Source organism: Mustela erminea, chromosome 19, assembly GCF_009829155.1.
Source record: "Mustela erminea isolate mMusErm1 chromosome 19, mMusErm1.Pri, whole genome shotgun sequence".
NCBI lineage: Eukaryota > Metazoa > Chordata > Mammalia > Carnivora > Mustelidae > Mustela > Mustela erminea.
This window is the reverse complement of record NC_045632.1, coordinates 58,560,282-58,579,631: the sequence shown is the minus strand read 5'-3', so window position 1 is coordinate 58,579,631 and position 19,350 is coordinate 58,560,282.

Genomic DNA, 19,350 nt, shown 5'->3' with positions numbered 1-19,350 from the left:
CCCCAGCACGCCCGAGGGTGCCCTCGTCCTCCTGCCTTGTCAGTGCCCTTCGCCCAGCTCGCCGCGGCCCCGACCGCCACGCGCTTCACCTCGCCGCCCTTCAGCTTCACGTCCGGGGAGTCACGCGGCTGGTTCCGCTCCGCGCCGGCCTCTGTCACGTGCCGCCCGTCTGACATCGTCATCCGCCCGTGTGCGGGCTGCAGCCGGCCCGCTGCTCTGTCTTGCTGCCCAGAGCTCCGTGGTGAGAGCGCGCCCCAGTGTGTTTACACATCCTCTTGCGGACACACACTTGGGTCATTTCCATTTTGGGGGACACTTTGAATAAAGCATCCAAGAGCCTTGGTCCTTTGGTATCTCCGTGCCATGGTAGCCCCACGGTGTGTTTAGAGTTGTTAGCATCCCCAAGACACAGGTGGGAAAACTGAGGCACGACAAGACTTAGTGCCTTGTCCAAAGTCCCAAAGTAAGGAGCAGGGTTGGGAATCTGGCCGTATCCACACACTGGAGAAAGCAGCTCTTTGCAGAAGGCATAGCCTTTCAGGAGTGAAGCGACCAGGGAAGACTCCAGGGCTGTGAGGCGCGGGCAGCTTGTCGGCGTTGGAAATCCCCCTCCTCCTCCCCGGCAGCGGGGGGCCTGGCCCATTCCTCACTCCCCGGCCTCGCCGTCCCCTCCCACGCCCAGCTGTGTGCTGCTCACGGCCCGAGAGAGCCCCTGACAGCTGTGTTAGATGTTCCAGGGAAATGCAGGCTCTCCTTGAGCTGTTGGGGGAAAGCCTTGCAAATCCTGTGACAAACAGCTCTAATCTGGTGTTTAATGTGGAGCCTGATGTCGGCGGCAGCGCGCAGGGGCACGGGCTTTGGGAAACACCATCGGTGCCAAGCCTGGGAGCGTGCCTCTGGCCCTCGCCGGGCAGCCGGCCTGTGATTCCCCAGCTGAGCACGGCTGGAGGCTGGACGGCTTCCCTCTGGCCTCATGGGCTGGGTTTGTAGCGCCCGGGGAGACGTGAGCAATAATGAAATGGCCCATGTGAAATGCCACCGGGGCCTCAGTGAGTGTGAGCCTGTTGTTTTCCATGGTTCACAACTGGGGCTCCTGACCTGAGCAGTCTACCCCATGGGTAGACTCATCTGGGTCCCTTATCTGAGACCCTGGGGGCCATATCTGTTTCAGAACTCAGGATTTGTAGGATTTCAGAATGTTTAATCACTGCTTATATTGTATATCATTAGCTGCCCCGTGGGATCCTGGGTAACGAAACTCGCGGAGTTTCTGCTGCAGACCGTATGGGCCGGCAGCCCTGACCAGCCTCCCTGCTCCCTACACGGACAGCTCCGCCACCCAACGACTGTGCTGCAGATATGGGAAGAGACTTGCGTGATTTGGGAACTGGCGATACAGGGTTGGGTCACCGCTTCAGACCGCCGTGAGATGGGCGAGCTCATCTGTGAGGAGTGTGTAAAGCAGACTCAGGGGCACGCTGTTCATAACCACCGTGTGAGTGCGAATGTGTGTGCATGTGGGGGGTGTGTGTGGTGTCACTCGGGTTTTGTTGTTTTTATCCATTTCTCGCTCATGAGTCTGCCGTTCGGGACAGCTCGTCTCTGCGGGTGCCGGCCGGAAGGCTTGGAAGCTGCAGCGGACGCACGGCTGGGTTCTGGGATCGTCCGAGGCTGGTTCGCTCGTGTGTGGCGTGCAGTGCTGGCCATCAGCCGGGGACCGCCACGGCGCTCTGTCAGCCCGCCTCTGCCCTTGGACTTCCTGTCAGCACAGAGCAGCCGTCTAGACGTAGGAGGTGCAGCGTGGACGTGGACAGCACTGTTAGGGTCTGGTCTTGGTGGTCATTTCCATCAGACTTGACAGGTGGAGACAGGTGGAGATTGCAAAGTTCACCCCCTTGGGTTCGAGAGGACGGGACATCCCCGCAGGGCATGGGAGGCGTGTCAGCACCCATCCCCAAGAGTAGCATGCGACTTGGAATCAGTGGTGGTGGTAATCTTAGGGGGATCCCTGCCAGCCGCAGGAAGCCCCTCTGGGAGTCTCTCAGGCCCCCGCAGTCTGGACGGCCTCCTGTGACGGCCCACACTGCCCTGTGCCGCCCAGGGGCCTGTGGCCACGTCCAGTCCCAGGCCCTGTAGGCTAAAGAGAGTTACCGCTGTCCTTACTCGTGGTAAGCTTGAAAAAATTTAAATAAATTTTTAGGATATATTTATCTATAAACCTAGGTGTTTATTTTATATAATTATATTTTATTTATTATGTACTTATAATAAAATTTCCACATCTATAGTATATTATATATTTATGTTTTATTAATTTTTAAGAACGTTTGTTTTCTAGGGGCGCCTGGGTGGTGCCTCAGTCTGACCCCTCTGACTCTTGGCGTCGGTGCAGGTCGTGGTCTCCGGGGGGTGAGATGGAGCCGGTGCTGGGCTCCGTGCTGGGCGCGGGGCCTGCTTCAGACTCGCGCTCTCCCGCTGCCCCTGCCCCTCCCCACACTCCCAGTCTCTCCAAAAAAACTTGTTTTATTTTATACAGTTATTGTATTTTTATTACTTTTACACAAGAATTTTTATATTCTAAGGGTGCCTGGGTAGCTCGGTGGGTTAAAGCCTCTGCCTTTGGCTTGGGTCAGGATCCCAGGGTCCTGGGGTCCTGGGATTGAGCCTCTGCTCTGCGGGAGCCTCTCTCTCTGCCTGCCTCTCTGCCGACTTGTGATCTCTTCTGTCAAATAAATACATAAAATCTTAAATAATTTTTATATTCTACATATAACATGTATAATAAATATAGTCACATTTATACATGTGAAATATATTTATTTATATATAAGCATTTTGTAATGATTATGAAATTTACCACTTTAATTACTGGTGATCCTTTAATAAAGAGTAGAAATTTATGATCATACTGGGGACGTCTGTCCAAGTGTTGGTTTTTCAGTAGGAATCACTTGTCCTCCAGGAGGAAGAATTTCCTGGAGGTACTTTAGGGAATAATTCTGGGGATATTTCAGCACAAGTGGAGAGAGTTACTGGCAGGAGAAGGGAGCAGTTGGAAGGCTGGTGTCTAACGTCTCCAGCTGGTGGGTTATCCTAGGTTAGAATGGTTAAGAAAAATAAAAAACAAAACAAAACTTTGCACAGGCTCATGGGTTGCTGAGATATAAGGGAATGGACTGTCCAGCTTAATTTTTCAAGAAAGTCGTGGACACCCAGAGCTGGAGGGGGGCCTGGGGATCAATCAATCATGTGCACCTTAAGTTGGCATGCACATAACCCCGAGGGTAGACAGAACGGGCAAGAGAATTACAACATAAATATACAGGCTTTGGTTTTCCCTAGAAGCCAAGTAATCTAAAACACTTTCAGAATGCAAACAAACATGGATATATTTTGGAGTAGAATGTAGAATCTCCACAATTTTTTAGGATAAAACAGAAGACTTCAAAAAAAGTCCATACGGGCGGCCGCGTGGCTTGAGGGACAATCACAGACACCTCCCACCCACCCCTCCAAGGTCCTTGCTTGCTCTCTGCCATCGGGGGAGCACTTTGGGGGGAAAAGCACGAGAACCGCGTGCGCGCTGCGTGTGAACTCACCGCGGCAGAACCGCATGCGCGCCGCGTGTGAGCTCACTACAGCACTAGTTCCCGGGGGGGAGAAGTGCTGAGGCCAGAAGGGAACGAAGCGGGGAGGGAGGGAGGAAGTGGGGGCGGGAAGGGGGCGGAGGGGAGGAAGTTGCTGTCTTCGGGTCCCCTGGAGGAGCCGGGGCTGCTGCCTCCGGCCCAGCCACGTGTGGCCACTGACCAGAAACCCAGCTGGTCTGCACCGTGGTGAGCTGTGGCTGTAAACACACAACTTTTTGAAGACTCAGGGTGAAAAAGAAGAGTTCAGAGTGTCTCATTCACTATTTGGATCGATTGTACAGTGACGTGACGATAATTTGGGGACACGAGGTTAAATAGATATATTTCATTTATTCCTTTGTATTTCTCCGTGCGCCTACTGAAACAGAACTGTTGATGTGGCTGGCCCTATTTGCTTGTTATTGGCTGTGTTGGGCTCGGGTGTCATGTGATAGATCTGATGTAATAGAACACGGGCCGTGTCCCTCCTCTAGCATCTCGGGCGACTAGTTTTGGGCAAAACAGGCTGCTGAAAAAAGTGTTTTAGGTAAAATCCATCCATTTTCTGACTTCCAGACAAGCAGCGGGCTTGCCCACCCCGCCCCTTGGTTGACGCTGTTGTGCTGGGAATTCCCACTTCCCTTGACCTTCCCGAGCCAACCCATCCTTCAACACACAGCTCAAGCCTCTTTACTGTCCGGCGCGTTCTTTGTCTGAAAGCGTCCCTCACACAGCTCCACAGAGTCCCTCCTTCTCAGAAGTCCTAATGAGCTTGCGGTGCCCGTGACCCCCGCGAGAGAGCCGTCGCTCGCTCTTCAGGGTCTGCTCTCTTCCCTCACGTGGTTGAAAGCAGCGGCGTCCCTTTGCTGTTTCTCTGGGAGGTTGTGGAGGGGAGGCTCGGAGGCTCGGTGCTTGATCAGGCTCACCCTGGCCAGATCCCAGTTGGGGAGCCAGTGAGTTGTACCATGCTTCTTCCTAACTCTCAGTTCGTGTGGCTGCACAGGGCTGGGTATCCCCACCCGTTAATCCCAGTCCCACCCCTGGTAGCAGGAACTGTCCCTTACAGGCGTCAGAATCCCCACCGACGCCTTTCTTCAGCTGCAAACCCTGCATGAGCCGGAAAGTTGCTTCCTCTGCCTCCGCTGATGCCAGAGGGTGTCAAGCGACTCTATTCTGATCAGTAAGCCAGAGGAAGGTCTGCAGAGAAGTTCAAGGAAGAGTTTTATTCCTTGAAAAAGGAAATAAGTCATATGAAGGGTCATGAGAAGAGATTCTTTTTTTAAAAACTGTCCTGATGCTGTCACTGAATGTGGTTGAGGTGACTGGCACTGCAGCAGCCACCTCGGGGCCATGAGGTGGTAACATGATGGGGAGAAGTTGAGGGTGGCAGAGCAGAAAGATGCAAAGGGCCTGCACAAGGATGACATTATCGTGTTGCCAAGACAACCCCAGGACCACCGACTTATGATACGACTGCATGTTTTGTTTTGTTTTTTTTTTTTTAATCATTTAAACCATCTTTTCCTTGTATCAGAATGCCTCCTGATAGGCACTCCACTTTATCACAGAGAGAAAGAACTCATGCACTGACCGTAATACGTAGTATAAATTGATGCTTCCACTGATGTGGAAAGTGATGATCTTACCTTTCCAAAGCATCGACCCATCCGAACTTGAGTAGTCCTAGCAGCCACGGCTTCTTGAGGCCAGTGGTGACTCTTGACCGGTAGTGTCTCATGTAAGTGTCTCAGACACTCCGTGGGGTTGGCACGCCCACAGAACCACCTGTACAGGCTCAGAGGGGTGCCATCGTGTGTGTCGAGTCCCATGGCTGGTACTGAGCTGTGGGAGCTGAGCCGGAGCCCTGACCCACAGGTGAGGCTCTCACGCTCCAGTGACCCGAGCTTTGTGTGTGTCTTTGTAATGAAGCCAGTGCGTGTTCTCGGCGTAGTCTCTCTCCAAGTAACACCAGTGAAGGTGTGGGGACAAAAGATAGAAAAGAAAAGAAAGAGAAAACCTGATGTGCCCTCTGTCAGAGGAAACGCCAGCTATGCACTCGCAGGCAGGCTATTTGCTGCGTATTTGGGTCCGCATTAAAGATGTCAGCTGTTAATTTTCCTTTCATGCAGGTGGGCAGTTTCTAAATGGACATGCCACATTCTCAATCTCAAAATAACACATGAGGGGCACCTGGGTGGCTCAGTGGGTTAAAACCTCTGCCTTCGGCTCAGGTCATGATCTCAGGGATCGAGCCCCGCATCGGGCTCTCTGCTCAGCGGGGAGCCTGCTTCCTCCCGTCTCTCTGCCTCTCCACCTACTTGTGGTCTCTGTCTGTCAAATAAATAAATAAACGAATCTTTAAAAAAAACCCACATGAAATACATAAAAAAGAAGAAACGTTCAGTCGATGTATAGTCTTTCCCTTACGCCAATAAACAGGAGGCGAGACTGTCATAGTAAAGACAAGGTGACCAGCCTGGGAACAGAAAACGTGCTCATCGGAGAAGCTGAAAAGTGTTCATGGAAAGGAACTTAGTTCTGCCCAACGTTAATCTGCGATAAACTTAGGAATAAATCCGTCTTCTTACGAGAGACGACACGAACTTGTTGTTCTGAGAATAACCTAATCTTTCACAGCCCCTGGCCTCTGTAGAGACAGATCGATGAGACAGTCTTTGCAACCGGTGATCTAGCAGTGTTTTCTTTATTGGCACAGTCACACATCCCAGAAACTATGTTCCCCAACATTCTCTGTTCCCAGAAGAACTATGGATGAATTTTTTTTAAGTCTCAAAAACAAAGAGCCATATTTGTAAAATATTAGAGACAGCTTGAATTTTATGTATTGTAGAATGAACCTAATTGGATTCCACACTTTGATGGTGCTGGTAACATTAGGCATTTTAAGTGCCGACTGTGCGATAAGCGTTGTGAAACCTGCTTGTACGTGTTAGCTTGCTGTGTCCTTGTAGAAACCTTGTGAAGTTGGTTCCAATATTATGGCCCTTTTACAGATGAAGAAAGTAAAGTTTAAATCCCCTGTGTGATGTCACAGAGCCAGGACGAGAAGAACTTGCATTTAACTTTCGGTGCGTCTGGCCCTGGAGCCCTAACTGCTCGTCTGTCCGGAAGCGCGGTGTTGCTTCGGAGTTCTGTGGGAGCTGACCCCGAGTCAGGGGTTTGGAGGCCTTCATTTCTCATGCGTACACACCTAGGAATAGGATTGTTCATAAGGTGGCTGTATATTTCGTTTTGTGGACCTGGGCAAGAGGTTAACCAGAATGGCGGCACCGTGCACACTGGCCGTGCGCCAGAGGCCCGGCCCCCGGTGTTTCCCCGGCAGTCGACGCCATCGGTCTCTGGATGTTAGCCGTTCCGGTCGGCTTTCGGGTTCTCTGAGTATTCGCACTCTCTCAGTGGAAAGGCACGTTTCGCACTTTTTCACATGCTTATGGACCATTTACATGATTTGCGAGTTGCCTCTTCAAGGCTTTGGCCTGTTTTTTACTTGACTGCTTTGTCTTTTTTCTTATTAATTTGTAGACGTGCGTTCTGTACCGAGTCCTTTCTCAGACGTGTGCACTGCAGACACGCCCTCCCAATTGTGGCTTACGATTCTGCCAGTACAGTTGTCGTCTCTGGGGATGTCTGGCGGGCTCGGTCTGGGGAGCGTGCGGCACTCGATGTCGGGGCTGTGAGTTGGAGCCCCACGTTGGGGGCAGAGGTTACTTAAAAAGTTGATATCTTTCGATGAACAGAAGTTTCTAATTTTGATAAAGTACAATTCAGAGGTCTTCCTTTCTGATTAGTGCTTTTTCTGTCCTGGGTAAGAAATCTTTGCTTCTCCATTGATGTTTAAAGCAATGGTCCCCAAATGGATTTTCCTTGAGGGTGTGGTTTCAGCGGGCACCGTGTAGGGTAGAAGAGCTTGCTTGTTCCCTGACCCCGGCTTCTGCTCCTGGACGCTCGGCCGTGACTTCTCAGAAGGAGAGCCGCATCACGTGGGGCTTTGGAAACAGGCAAGTGTTTATGGGCCTTGGATGTGTGGGTAAGTTTCCCGCCTCCACTAGAAAGTAGATCCCCCTGGAAGAGAATTCTTTGAAGGGAGATTTTGCTTCATTTTCAGATGTTAAAGTGGAAAGCAGCTTGGTTTCACTGGAAAAGTGTGTCTTTGCGTTACTGGGGTTTTCAGACACCACGTCTCTGTAAAACCAACAGTAAAACGGGGAAAGGAGAGAATGAGTATTAACGTGATGGGGGCGGCAGGGGCGCCGTGCGGTCTTCGTGTGTCCCCGCCGTGACGCGCTGGGAGGACAGTGAAGCTGCCGGCCGCGCAGGCGGGGGCTGGTCTGGATGGCGGCCCTCCCGGGGCTAGGCCGGTGACCGCTTCTTCGTGGAGAAGCGTCTGCCACGTGAGGACGCAGCGTTCTCTCATCATGGAGCTAAGAGAGCGAGGTCCATGAAGCGGCTGTCATCCTCTGCAGACGTGCCCCCTCTCCCGGCCGTGACCGTGCCACGCCTCCCAGAGGGAGAACAGGAAGGGAGACTGTGGGCGCTCTGAGGCCACGTGGTTCCTCCCTTCCTGCCCACCCTCCTCCGGTCCTGCTTCTCTCGCCTTCCCCTACCTGTCCCATCCTGGCTGGGTAACCTCGGAACTTCGGTCTCAGCTCTGTCCTCTTCAGAGCGGGGACAGGAATGGTGCCGTTTCCCGGGGCTGCTGGAGGACCCGGAGAGGCAGCCGAAACCCGCCAGCATCACGGTGGTTCCTGCTCCGGCTTCGCTTAAGGAGACATCGTTTCTCTGGACGCCTTTTCAAGTTACACAGTCTAATGATTTGATTTGTTAGGAGCAGATTTATCCTTTCTCTTGGAGTTTTGTGGCTAATCATGAGGCTGACCTTTTCCTGTCCGATGCCGGGAAGTACTTTCAGTCTATAGAAACGGGCCGGAGCCATCTGCTTACGACTCTTCCCGGCAGTCAAACTGTCCTCCAGGAGACACCAATTCCCAAAGACAGGAGAAGTGGCGAGAAGTGACCAGGAAGTGGATGTCAGCACCCAGCAGGCAGAGCCGTGGGTAGGATTCCCATTTAGGAATTTAAGCAAACGGGAAAAATGTGTCTTTTCTGCTCTACTTTGTGAAATGCTATATAAAAAAAGCAGTGAAAAAGTAATGAAAAATCTGGCCAAGGCATTGGTCTAGGACATTTTGGATCCGTGGTCCTTCTTGAGTACCGACGTGAATGTCTTCAGTTTGTGGACGAGGGAACTGAGCTCACAGAGGTCACGTGGCTCACTGAAGGATCTGTAGCCCCCTTAGTGCGGTGAGAAGGTGCTAAAATATGTTGTGATTTACTTGAATAAGTCTAGAAACCAGATCTTTTGTAGTGTGATGTCTTCTGACCTACGAGGTTCCAGGATTATATGTGGTCAGAGTGCACGGCTTTTTCCTCTTCTGGGAGTTTCAGACCCTCCTTGGACAGGTGCAAGTCCAAAGGCCAGAACCAGGGTTATGCAGGTCTGTTGGGGCCCCATCACCGTTCCCTCGTGTTTGGCTAATGGTGTTTTGATTTTCCCAGGGGAGACCCTCTTCCCTAATTTCTTCCTTGCAGTTGGGTTGGGCTGGCCCCCTCTGTCACATTCCAGGGTTGAACAATTTCCCAAGACTTACTGATACCTGTGTTCACACTCAGCATGCGGGACAGCTCAGGGATGGCCATACACAACCCAGGTCACTTCTGCTGACATTACTGGGGACACCATCAATGCGGAAGGGCAGAGCCACAGGCTGGGGAAAAGTTTCGGTCTTGACCTCGTGTGAACCCTTTGTCACTGAAAGCGCCCCGGCCAACACAGGGTTGGAGGTGGACGGTTGAGCCAAGGGTAGAAAGAACACTGTGCAGACTCTGCCATCTCTGTTCCTCCTGTAATGACGGAGCTTTTAAAATAAAATTTAAAGTGCTCAGATAATGCCATGCTTTCGAGAAGATCAGGACGGTGACTATCCCAGAGGCCCAGCAGTGGCTGTGGGAGAACGCTGGCCCCTGTCCTGGCTCCCCACTTCCTGGATGAGGTTGCGTCCCCTTGCTGGAACTGTTTCTCCAGCTGTAGGACACAGACCACAACACGACCTGGAAGGGTCTTGAAGATCGAATGAGATAACACGTGGGCAGTCGGTGGCCCTGAGAACCGGACGACTGTTCATGGGACAGACGGCCCAGGGTCGAGTCAGCCTCACTGATACTGCTCCCAGCGAACGAGCAGCAATGACCGTGCCCGCTAGCAGTGACTGATGGCGCCCCTCGTCCGCAAGCTCTCGCGGCGTGACGGACAACGCGGGACCGGGCAGGTTCCGACGCCGCTGCTGATGTAGCTCTCGGCCCTCCGGCGGCCTCGGCTGGGCTCAGGGGCCGGGTCCTCCCGGGCCTGGTGGGGCTCCTTCGGCGTCCGTGGCTGCCTGCCGCGTCAGCACCGGAGTCTCACCACTGCTGGCGGGTCCCTTGCCCTGCAGCAGGCCCGCTGGGCTTGTCCCCCCGTGGGTGCAGGTTTTGGAGGGACGGCACAAGACCCTGGGGCCGCATTCAGAACCGTGACTCTGCTGCTTCAGCTACTTTCTGGGCCAAAGCCGGAGCTGGAGGGGCAGGGAAATGGCCTTTGCCTCGGGTGGGAGGAGCGTCATCCAGTTTCTGAGGCCAGAACGTGGGGCCGTTTCCTCAGTGCTGCTGCGTTCCCTGTCATTCCCGGCTGTCCCAGGGCTTGACGCGCGACTCCCCGAGTCCCTGCAGCGCTGCTCTGCGGCGTCACGCCGCGATGCCCGTCGTGGTTCCCGCCCTCATGCTCGTGGGGCGCACAGTAGCCCCGAGGCCTCGGTGCTTCCAGGAGAACGCGGGCCGCAGGGCCAGGACACGAGCTCTGTTCTAAGAGCCGGGCTGCCCTCGCCTCCGGCCCACGAGGTCCTGTGGCTGACCAGCAGCCGCGGCGGCCGAGGGCTCACCGAAGCCTCACAGCGACGTCGCCGGTGCTGGGACAGTGTCCTTTTCTGGAAGAGCAGACCGAGACACAGACAGTGTTGAAGGTGTGTCAAGGGCACACACCTTGGAAGAGCCAGAGGTGAGACCGCCTGTGCCGGACGTCCTCTGTTGGCCTTGGGGACCCCACTCCGCCTCCCCACCCTGCCCTGGGCCCCAGAGGCTGGCGGTGTGGACCGCACCCGTGGCTTCCTACCCTCCACCTTCACCTCGGGCTTGGCCTGCAAGGCATGGCAGGGGACCGAGGGTGGAAGGAGCGAGGCTGGTCATGTCTTCGGCCGAGCTCCTCTGCCCCAGGCCGCAGCCCTGGTCGGGCGGCTCTGTCCCTGCTGCTCTCGTCCCGGGTTCTGGTACCTGCTCCCGCCCCACCCTGCGGCCCTGGGGTGCTGACAGGCCTGTCCTGGGGCATCTGCGCTCTCCCCGCGGTTTCCCTGCATTCTGCCTGCACCTCCCGTGGTCCCTCTGTTACATCATTTTCCAGTCCCCTCTTTTTATTTTTATTATTTTTTTAAATAAAGTTTCTTTATCTTTTTAAAGATTTTATTTATTCATTTGACAGACAGATGCTACTGCCCCTCGGAACAATTAGTTACTTACACTGTAACTCCTGGAGGATTTTACTAGTTACCAAGCTCATTTAGATACGGCCTTAAGAAAAACACAGACTGGCAACAGGTCTTTGCGGAGAAGGACGACACACGACCGTGAAGCTGGGCAGCTGGGGATGCCCGGCTCAGGGCAGAAGGCCGCCCCTTCACAGAAGCCGGGCAGCCGGGAACGGCCGGTCAGCTCGGGGTGGAAAGAAAACCGCCTGCTTCCCTTTTCCGTTCTCACTCCTTTCTCTTCCCAGAAGCGCCCGTTGTTTTCTAGATGAGTCCTTTGAGTGTGCGTGGTTAACTGTAAACTTGATCCTCCTCCTGCTCGTCCGCAAGACAGTGACTAACGTTGGACCTTCATCAGTCCTTCCGTTGGCTCTTGTTTCTGTCTAAGAAAAGTGAGACTGTGGAGTTGCACGTGGCAGCCATCTTTTCGACTGTTGTCCCCTGCGCCCAGTCTCTTGCTGCTGACTTGTTTGTGCCTAATTCTTCTCTCGTCACTGACTGGAACCGGCAGACAGAGATCACAAGCAGGCAGAGAGGCAGCCAGAGAGAGAGGGGGAAGCAGGCTCCCCACTGAGCAGAGAGCCCGATGTGGGGCTCGATCCCAGGACCCTGGGATCATGACCTGAGCTGAAGGCAGAGGCTTTAACCTACTGAGCCACTCAGGCACACCCAGTCCCCTCTTTTTAATGTGCTGTCTGGTTCTTGCTGGGACCCTGAATGAGATGCCACCTGACCCCGCACTCTCTCTGTTTAATATTTATTGAAAGGATGAAAAGACGGCAGTACTAACAGAAATGCTAGGTGATACCCCAGGCTGAGCTCCTTGAATGAGGAAATCAAAACTCCAAGATGAAAATGAGACAAAATGAGGTTGTCTCCATGCTGGCTGAAGGCAGGAGCATCTGTTTCTGTCTGGACGGTCACCAAGCACTGAGTACTGTTTCATGTCATTTCCAAAGAGCTTGGATTGCATTTTAATTAATTTGCCTTGAAATTAGCATACTTCGCTTTTTCTTGAGCTGGGCTCAAACTTTCCAGCATATCCTGTTGCAAGGAAATGCTTCTATAAATCAGAGTGAATGTGGCTTTGGAGACTGAGAGGAAAGGTAGGTATTTATATGTGGGTGTTTTATGTTCTACTCTTGTGCAAAACTTTCAATGTATATTTGCAAGAGGCATTTTCCAGTCTGGTGGCCAGTAAGTCCTGAGGATGTTCCGAGTGTGCACCCTCTGTCTCCAGGGGATGCCTTGGCATGAAGCCACTCTTGTTCCTGCCAGACTGTGGGAGGACGAGACACACGTCAGGTCAGACCTGGGGCCCAGTCCACGCTGTCATCTGCTAGCTTGGGTGAGTTATTTGGCCTCTCAGCCCTTTTGCTCATGTGTAAGCAAGACCGAGTCCCCGCAGGGCAGTCAGGCAAAGACAGCAAAAGCCCCAGGCCCCAGGGGCCTCCTCCACGCTCTAGCCACCACTGGCTGGCTCCTGGATGGGATCTTAACATTTGTGGGCACCCCAGACTCTCAGATCTACACTTCTCCTGGAAGGGGTTGGAATAGCCAAAGGACCACCTAGAACCGGATCTTCTTGTGGAAACAGGAAGTCTACTTTGCAGAGAGGATGACCCGTGGAGGAGTATGTCGAAACCCAGCTTCGAATCCTGACTCCATGTCTTGTTGGCGATGTACCAGCAGGCATGCTGCCTTCCCTGCACGGTGGCTTGGGAGTAAGAGTCGCTCTCTTAGAGGGGTGCTGGGGGGTTCCTGAGTGCCATGCCGTGAAGCCCTCGCCATTGCCTAGCCCCCGTGAATGCTGCACTCAGGCAGCAGAAGCCCGACACGAGGAGAAGAACATGCGTCTGTGCCCGCGGTAAGCACTTGGTGTGCCTCTGCTCAGGGTGAGATGCACTCTGGTGGGCAAGCAGCCGAGCAGTGGTGAGGTGAGCGTAGCCTCTGCCTCCAGGACAGAAAAAAGAAAGAAAGAAAGTTTTTTCAAGGACATAAGTGGCTGAAGAATGACAGTGTTTTGTAAAGATTTTATTTACTTATTTGACAGAGACCCAGCGAGAGAGGGAACACAGAGGGAGTGGGAGAGGGAGACGCAGGCTTCCGGCTGAGCAGGGGGACCGATGCAGGGGTCCATTCCAGGACCCTGGGATCATGACCTGAGCTGAAGGCAGACACCTAACGACCGAGCCACCCAGATGCCCCAACAATGACAGTTTTTAATAAGGCTAAAAAGGAAACAAATAAGAGGAAAGAGAATCAAGGGGAGGTTCCTAATTTAGGGAGGGAGTGACCCAGGAAGGAAATGGGGTTTAAGCAGGGGCTGTGTCGGATAAGGTGCTGGCAGCTGCTCTGCAGACAGGCCCTCAAGGCCACACACACCAGTCAGTTTCTTGCTCACATGCATTAAACTGGGGTTGGGCAGGCTTTTGGCCGCGTGATGATTCTGGATGATTCTGGAACAGGGGCTCCTTTGGTCTTTGGCTCAGCCATAATAATAATAAAGAGTCTGGCAAGGTTGTAAGAATACAAGGTCAATATACAGAAATCAATTGTGTGCTGATAGACCAGCGATGAAAAATCGGAGAATGAATTTAAGAAAATGATTCTGACGATAGCACCAGAAATAAAATACTTGGGAATAGCATAGCTAAGAAGGGCAGAGTTCGTACCGGGGAAACAACGGAATCTTGTCGAAAGGTATTAAAGAGTGTCTGAGCACATGACACCCTTGGTTTATGTCCTGAACATACAAAAATACTGCCCACGGATGAGCAGTGCTCCCTGGGTTGTAGGTTGACGTGAGGGTACCCAGCAGTGCAGGACGTGTCCCATCATACATCCATGATGAGTACATACAAAACCTACCTAGATCATAAGACAGCTTAGGGGGGCCAATGGTGCAATTATATTTGAACATATAGAATTTTATACTTTTATATTTTATATCTTTAAAATATATTATTAAAATATATTTATATTTTATATTTCATATAAATTTATGTACATGAAAGCTTCCCAAGTCATAGAAGAGTTGGGGGTTCAAGTGGTACAATTTGATCTGACCATGTGTATTCACTGCATAGGTATGGAAAGCATTTTCTAGATTAAAAGACAGCTGGGGTTTCAGTGATACAATGTATTACAATGTATATATGACATGCGTGTACAGTGTTTGTGTGTGAAAACTTACCAGAGCCTAGGGTAGCTGGGGTCCAGGGACTCAGTGTCTGTCCGAACACGCGGCCACGATGTACGGGTCCGAATGCGCGTCGGGTCTGGAGAGCAGGACCCTGCACTAAGTGGTAGCGCGTGTCAGCACTGACCGCGTTTCCCTGAAGTGCAGCAGTTCCTCCCCGTCTCTGGATTGCTTGTTGTTTTAATACCAGGGACGCTGACTGAGGGCTGTGTGTTACTTTCCCAAGCTTTTTACATGGGTTATCCCATTTGTGTGTCCGAGAAACCCTCGTCATTGCCCTTTTAGCACTCACAGGCTCAGAGCGGGTAACTTGTCCAAGGTCACACGACGAGGTACTGGCAGAGCTGAGGCTTGAACAAAGTATGTCTGCCTTGGGAGTGCTTGGCACTGGCTGGGCAGAGAGGAATGCTGTCACCGTGTGCCGTGCTGTCTGCTCCAGTCCCAGGGAGGGGGGAAAGGGCTGGCTGCGTCTCTTTCCTCCGTGGGGCACAGAACCTTCGTCCTGCCACCCCGGCCGCTCCCAGACTGTGGTCACGTGTGAAGTATCGGGCTGGGCCCTGACCCACGGCCAAGCTCCAGAACAGCCTGCAGGGTCTTGTGCTGTGGGACACCATTCAGACCCACGCTTCTCTTCGGGGCACCCGGGGCCTGGGAAGGGCTTTCCGTAAGCTTCCCTGGAGAGTACCATCTTTACGGACTTTGGTGTGCAGGGAGCTATGTTCAAAGAAAACGGAACAACAACAAAAAGAAACAAGAACCAACTCCTAAAAAATGTGGACCCCGGGGGCCGCAGTCTGCATCTGCTTCCTGGTGTTCCTTCCTGTGAGCTAAATTTAGGGAAAGGGAATCCTGATAGCTCACCCTGTTAGAGGGTCCTGTTAGAGTGGGCAGAAGGGAGCCCCGGTCAGTGGGCCTCACAGCTCTGCCTGTGAGTGCAGCCCCGTGGGGTCCGAGACACCTGGCTGTGAATCTGGCTGTGTCGCTGCGGGGTTGGGTGAACGTCCACGTTGGGTAAACGTGGACCTGACAAACGTCCCGGCGTCCACAGACCTGAGCATCCTCATCTGTGACATGGGGCTAAAGGCCATCTTGCTGACTGTGCCGGCTGTTGGGAGCATGTACGTGAATTCTGGGGTGATCTGTGAGGTTGGCCCGAGGGCGATGGTTGGTTAATAAATACCTTTCCTCCTAAGGGCTTTGCAGAGCTTCAGGAACACATATAAATGGGCTTGGGACCACGTGTTGGCCTCTCTGGGCTCGGGAACATGCCGCGTCCTACACCACAGTGGGCTCCCCACGCCGTATTCTAGAGCAGGGCTTCCCCAGCTGGGTTCTTCCCACGCAGCACTTGGCACTCTGCGGCAGTGATGGAGGACTCTTACAGAGAGTTCAGAGGAGGGGGCCTGTGAGCCGGGGGGTCTCCAACCCCAACAGAGCAGCTCTGTGTTGAAGATCTGTTTCATACCCTGCGAGAGATTTTATGGAAAAAATGCCCCTGCTCCTGGGATATAGACTGAGGCTGCCGAGTTAATACGTTTAATGAGCGCTGAGTCACTGAGATCAGAAAATGAACCAGGTACAGGGTCCAGGTTATACTGAAGAGTCGACGGGCGAGATCAACATGGACAGGAAATCCAGTTTTCACCCGGTTTCCCAGCATGTGGGGGGCTTCAGACGGTCAGAGTGTGTGATCCCGCCTCCGTAGCGGGTCCACTGGAGCAAATACCTCGGGACTATATTACATGGTAGGAGATGGCTTGGCTAGTCCTCAGGATCGCTCCATCAGGAAGGGAGAGGGAGTCTGAAGTCGATGGAACTCCAGACAGAGCGCAGGAGGTCTGGCGCAGACGCATCCTTACGAAGTCACCGCTGGAACAGCTCCCATCCACGGGTCACCCTGCACCAAAGGGCCCGGCCACGGGCGGGGGGTGGCGGAGCCATCAAAGCAGCACTGCGGTGTATCTGGCTGTAAGGTCCGTCCTTTGAGCTAACACGGAGAAAGTCTTTGCTGCTGCTGATGGGTCCTTAACAGCTCCTAGCTGCGTGGCATTCTCTCCTGTTTAACAGGGAGCAAGCCTCAGTCAGAGTCCTATGAAGGCAAATGTAGCTGATTTTTAAAAATTATATTTCTATTATCTTTTTAAAAAAGGAAAATGGTGCGGTGTTTCATTGACAGCAGGGATATGGTGTTTCTGAAGCAAAAAAGTGAGACTCTCCAGAGAAGACATCAAGTCACTCAGGTGAACATCGCTGCCACTGCTCAGTGAAGGCCTACACGGGGGCCGTTAGAGGACCAGAAAGAGGTTCCATGGGAGAATCCAGGGAACTCGACATTAACCAGGTGATCAAAATTCACATCCCTGGTCGTGGGCCCCTGGTACGGTGTCCCGCAGACACAGCGTCCCTTCCGCACTTTCCCTGCCCCCAGTGCACACTCTGAATCAGATAATGAGGAAATGTCAGACTAACCCCAGTCGAGGGAAACTGGACCCTCAGTGGGCTTGTGCCCTCCAGCAGAGCCAGTACCGTGAGTGGCGGGAAGATGGTGGGTGTCTCTAGGGACGGAGGCTCACGCGGTGGGCCAGCAGGTGGGGAGCGGCAGCCCGGGCTGGGAGACACTGCGGCAGAGGAGGCCGTGGGACCTGTGGGAGATCCGAATGTGCCCCGTGCGCTCTGGGGCAGCGGCGTGTCGGTGACGGCATTCTGAGTGTCACAGCTGCGCCGTGCTTCTGTCAGAAACCGTCCCCTTGCTGGGGAGGGGCCCACGGAAGCCTGGCCGGCAAGGGGTCGTGGTGTCTGTGAAGCACTCTCAACAGGTTCAGCAATCGTGTGAGTGAGTGTGCGGCCATGAGGGGGTGAGGGCTGTGCACACGAGTGTGTGAGTGAGTGTGTGGCTGTGTAGGGGTGAGGGCAGTGCACATGAGTGTGTGAGTGAGTGTGTGGCCGTGGGGGGGTGAGGGCTGTGCACATGAGTGTGTGAGTGTGTGGCCGTGGGGGAGTGAGGACTGTGCACACGAGTGTGTGAGTGAGTGTGCGGCTGTGTAGGGGTGAGGGCTGTGCACATGAGTGTGTGAGTGAGTGTGTGGCCGTGGGAGAGTTGAGGACTGTGCACACGAGTGTGTAAGTGAATGTGTGGCTGTGTAGGGGTGAGGGCTGTGCACACCAGTGTGTGAGCGAGTGTGCGGCCTTGTGGGGGTGAGGACTGCATACACAGGTGTGGGTGTGTGCCGTGTGGGGTGAGCGTTGTGCATACAAGTGTGTGTGGCTGTGTGAGTGGCCACGTGTGAACGCGAAGTTGCCGGCGTGTATAGGTGAATGTAGGTGGAAGGCCGCTCTAGCTGCGACTGTCGTCCAAAGCAAAATCTCCTTCAAGCGGCAGAGAAGGTGCCGGCGGTCGGCAGGCGTGCGGCGCGCTGCTGGGAGGTGGCTCCAGGCTCCCGGCTCTGAGGTCTGGCGGGGGACGGGACCGAACGCATTTCTCAGGAGCCCCCCAGCCCTCACGGCGGAGGGTGCCATAGCCCCAGCCGACAAACTCGTCCCTTACTCCACTGAACAGAGCGCGTGTGTGATTTCGCTGGGAAAGCAGCAAACGGCGAGCTTCGACAAGCGCTGTGCCGGGGCCTGTAAACGCGCAGGTTCCTCGCAACAGAGCGCCTGAGAACACATTCTGCCTTCCTCCCTCACCAGATGCCCGTGTGACCTAGAAGTCCTCTGACCCGATCTGGGTCTTTGTCCCCCCGCCCCCTGCCCCGGGTGCGGGTTGCTAGTGAGTTCGGTTTGGCTCTTGTCTCTCGCGGTCTGATTTTCTCCCAAGTGCCCCCTCTCCCTCCCGGATGCCTAATCGCTGTTTCTTGTGCAGCATGAACAGCACCCCCGGGCGTCTGTTTCGTTTCCAGGGGGTCCTGTGAGAGCCGAGGGCGCCGGCCACAGGCTGCAGCCGTAGACCACCGGGCAGCCCCAGAGCAAAAGCAAACCTGTGCCCCGGGCCTCGCGGGCAGCCTGAGCACGTATCCTCGGCAGTGAGAACCCACAAACGTGGGTCCTTTCTTCTCCCAAGTCTGGCGGTGAGACCAGCTGACCCCAGAGGGCACTGTAATCCCAGGACGGGCCACCTTGTTGCCAGTGGGGCTGGGGGCAGGCTGCGGATTTGGAGATAGAAGCCTCCGGAAGAGGCCCGGGTGCCAGGGCCATAGACCTGGGGATGGGGAGCAGTGTCCAAATCCTTCTCTCAACGGCACCAACCTGCTCTTCCTTCCTCAGCCTGAGGAGTCGTAAGGCCCCTGCAGCGTTCTTGGGCTGGGGCAGGCCCAGCATGTGCCTCTCATGTGACTGGGGTCGGGGGGTTGGGGTGGGGGAAGCGAGGAGTCTGAGGGGCCTGCGTCCCGGAGAACAGCTTCGGTTTCTGACATGTTTGCCGAGGAAGACGGGCTCGTGGTTTGTCCAGATTAGCCCTTTGTTCTGTGCCCTTGCACTTGCTGACCTTTGTGAACACCTGGGGCTGAACTGGGCTGACGCCTGGTCCGGTGCGTCCCTGGAGCACGGGGTGGCAGAGGACAGAGTGGCACAGGCACCGAATAGGACGTTGTCCAGCAGCTCTAGTTCCCTCGGGCCCACAGGGTTTCTGGATGTTACTGGAATATGGATAATTTAAGGAATTAACTTCCGTAGAGTCGAGCAGGCCTGCCTTCCGCTTCTTTTTCTCTTTTTTTGCTCCTTCACAGCTCTTCGGTGTATCAGAGAAAAGCATAGAATCGTATTTTGATAAATTATCTCCTGGTTTAAGACAAAGGGGGCCTTTGACAGTATGTGGTCTTCGAGGGTGGTCCTTAGGGAAGAAAAGCAAAGAGAGCTCCCCTAAGATATTGTTAAGGCTTTTTTATCCAGGTGACAAAAT